Below are 3,974 nucleotides of genomic sequence, written 5' to 3'. Positions count from 1 at the left end.
GGAATATTGTTGAAAATAATTAGGTTGTGAACCTAATTAATAACTAACCAAACACGAGGGACCAAAGCCGGGTAACTTGGAAAAAGGAATTATAAACTTAAAAATAAAACACAACACACACACAAGAGTGTGTGTGCGTGCGTGATAATGGCCAGGAGAAGCTCCTAGAGAGCTCAAACCCTAGAGTCAACAAATTCACCAAATTGGAGCTCGAATCAAGATCCAAATCAATGCATGAACGCGTAGAAACGATCACCAAGTCAAGGGGATCGTGAGGCATGTTGAATTTCTACCATTCGTGAAGTTGTAAAAATTTGATAATCATCCTAATCGCGAATTAGGCATGAATTAGAGAAGCTATGGCTAGATTAGTGATGAATACTTGCTTAGGAACGCAACCCTAAGTGAAAATTATGCATATGATGCTACGACTTGAATGATTTGGTGATTACCTACATGTGTGTTAAATGGGTTTATTGACAATATGAAGAACACTCGGATTAGAGTGTTAATTTGATGAATATTGATTGTTATGAAATAAGTTCTTGATGTAGTTCATGAACACTAGACATAGAGGTTTGATTTTGATGTAAATCTTGGTGAAAATAATTAGTTATGAACTAGTTAGTAAATATGTGAAATTATGCACATTAGGTGTTTGTTAAAATGCCTAAATGAGAACTAAAGTATCGAATTTTAGAGTGAAAACGCATATTTGAATGATATGGCAATTACGCGTGATATGAAGTGATGAGAGTTCTAAATACTATGTTGATTTAGAACTTAATATAGTAAACATGTGATTGAAAGTAGTTAACTTTAGATAAGTCAAGTTAACTAATCATGAAGCCGAATAGTAGCTTCGGCATAGAAAATAAGTGAGGTGGAATAGTTGTGATTGTTAATGACTAATTTAACCGCCTTGTAAATGTTTGACAATAGTTTGACGCGTAACAAGCTAGGTGAAAGCTTGGAAGAGGGAACGGGACAAACGGAGCAAGTACGGAAAGAAAAGCGTGGCGTGGATGCGAGGTAAGTGTAATTTACACACTTATGTAGAATACTCGTTTATTCGATACGTTGTAAACGTGATAATGATAATATTGGAAATATGGAAATTTGTCAAATGTCGACTAATGTAAATCAAGGATAGAAGGATACCCATGGTGTAAGCCGAAATGGGTTGAAATTGTAAGAAAAGAGTGTAAAAGAAAAAGGGTATGGTTATAAAATCCGGGATGGGATGGATGGATGAATTGGAAATTCAAAACGATGTTTTTGATTAAATAAATAATGTTGGGCATATAGGAGGATAAATAATGTTAGGAATTAAATAAACAAACCTAATATTAATTAAAAGGAGGATAAATACTTTGAGAAAAACAAAGTATATAAAAGGCCCGGGTTAACGGGACTTAAAATATAACGGGTTATAACTTCCCGAACCCATTAAGTTAACTAGGAATAACTAACCTAGTTAGTAACATGAGATTAAGTGACAAATGGTGAATTATAGCTTCATTTGAGCAAGAATAATACATGAGGGACTAATATTGTTAAGTGGGGAAAACTTATTTAATTAAAACAAGTATTAACACACACAACACACACACTAAGAGTGTGTGTGTACGTACAATCACCAGGAGCAAAAGAAAAAGGGGTTGTAACCCTAGTTCATCAAGATTCAACAAATGGAAGGGGGAATTAGGGCCAAATCGTATGGATTAACACAAAGTCGTGATCACCTAAACTTGGAGATCATGAGGTATGTTGAATTTTTAACATTTATGAAGTTGTGAAAATTGATAACACTACGTCAAAAAAGGCTTACGGCCACACAAAAAAAGTGTGACCAAACACCTTTGGCCACATATTTTTTAATGAGCCCAAGTGTGACCAAAGGTCGAGTCATCGTAGGCATCATATGGCCACATTCACTTATGTATGGCCATAGCAACTAAAACTGTGGCGAAAAAGGTCTTGCTGGAATTATTCATTTTGTTCGGTAAGTGTGACTAAAGAGGTAGCAACAGCCACATGAATTTACTATCAGTGTGGCCATTTCTATAATATAGTCACTAATAAGTTTGTTTTAGCCACATCAATTTTAAAAAAATGTGACAAAAAGGTTGTTGTAATCAAGCAAAAGGTCCATTAAGTGTGGCTAAATGGTATCAATGGTCACATGAATTTATTGTAAGTGTGGTCGTTTGTATTATATAGCCACATGAAGTTACTGTAAGTGTGGCCGTTTCTATTATATCGTCACTAAAATGATTGTTATAGCCACATCATTTTTTAAAAATTGTGGCAAAAAGGTTGATGTAATCAAGTAAATAGTTCATTAAGTGTGGCTAAATGGTATCAATGGTCACATGAATTTATTGTAAGTGTGGTCGTTTGTATTATATAGCCACATTAATTTACTGTAAGTGTGGCCGTTTCTATTATATCGTCACTAAAATGTTTGTTTTAGCCACATCATTTTTTAAAATTTGTGGCAAAAAGGTTGATGTAATCAAGTAAATAGTTCCATAAGTGTGGCTAAATGGTATCAATTGTCACATGAATTAATTATAATTGTGGTTGTTACTAATATATAGCCACGTTAATTTACTGTAATTGTGGTCGTTTCAAACATTTGGTCATACACATTTATTGTGGTTCTATGTGGCCATTTTCAAGTAATTACACATTCTACTTTCAATTTTTTTTTAAATAAAATGGCAGTGAACATGAGAAAATCTAATAACCAAATAATATTAATAATAATAACTCAAAATTCACACACAAATTTCAATTTAAATACTAATTAAAGATATAAACTTTTAATAAAACATATCTACAAAAGTTGGATAAAAAAGAACTATTTCTAGACTCTTTATTCTTCAAATCCATATACTCAATGATTTTGAACATAGGAGTGCTGCAAATTTGCATCTATAGGCTGGTGGCCATATCTGATGTCATATGATCCTCCAAGTGTTCACATGTCCATAGCTGGAACGCACGTCTTCCACATCATCTGGGTCAGACGGCAGGATAAACAAATGTTTGTAAATTCAGCTCTAGAATCAAAAGAATCAACAATAAACTAGTTGGGCCAATGGTTGCAAGCATCATGTAATTCAAAGAACTCCATAAAAGTGATTTAAGTAGATAATAAATCTGGATCAACCTGAATACATGCTCGAGAACTGTCTTGCATGCCTTTGATGGTCTCATCCCCTTTGCCAATAACTAGACCAACATAAATGCAAAAACAAGAACAAATGTTAATACATAAACAGAATAGGAATTTTCACAACATACACCAAACATCTATAACCATTTATCTATTTCATATATTTTGAGGGGAAGTTTTAGAATGGAATATTTTGAGGGGAAGTTTTATGATGAAATATTTTAGGTGGAAGTTTAAGTTTTAGAATTAAATATTTTGGGGGAAATTTTTAAAGATGTAGTAAGTTTAACATTTTGTCATGCATTTTTTTAATGACATTTGATAATATGTCGTCACACAAAATAAACAAAATGATAATTGTGTGACGAACGTTAATGTAAAACCACATTAATTTTTGTAATTTTAAGTGTGACTATTATCTAACATCTGGTTATATGAAATAATATATGTGGCCATATGTATAAGATTTTAGACACATTATCAAACATATAATGTGGTCAAAGAACACATTTGGCCATACTTTTCTAATGTGGATGTTTTATCTTAGCGTGTGGCTAAATGTTTGGAATAGTTTTGTGTTTAGTCATGCGAAACAAATACAGTAACCGTAGATCAAATTTGGCCACACTTTTTTAGTGTGACTAATAAATGTCACAGTTTTTTCTTAAAGTATGGCTAAACGTTTTGAATACACATGTTATTTGTCACAGGAAAATATATAATGGGATTGTGGATAACATTTAGCCACACTTTGCTAGTGTAGCAAATATATGTCACAGTTTTTTTTTCT

The 3,974-nt window shown here is 32.7% G+C and overlaps 1 long non-coding RNA gene across 1 annotated transcript; it reads right to left on the bottom strand.

Annotated features, from left to right (window-relative positions):
* Positions 1-2,744: 2,744 nt before the first annotated feature.
* On the bottom strand, positions 2,745-3,336 carry LOC110866361. The gene is made up of 2 exons (XR_002551364.2): positions 3,179-3,336; positions 2,745-3,025 (listed from the first exon to the last, which is right to left on the bottom strand). It is a non-coding gene; the product is annotated as an uncharacterized LOC110866361 (long non-coding RNA).
* Positions 3,337-3,974: the final 638 nt, after the last annotated feature.

The sequence above is a fragment of the Helianthus annuus genome, chromosome 7 (assembly GCF_002127325.2).
Source record: "Helianthus annuus cultivar XRQ/B chromosome 7, HanXRQr2.0-SUNRISE, whole genome shotgun sequence".
Lineage (NCBI taxonomy): Eukaryota > Viridiplantae > Streptophyta > Magnoliopsida > Asterales > Asteraceae > Helianthus > Helianthus annuus.
This window is presented reverse-complemented; position numbering and strand designations above follow the sequence as displayed.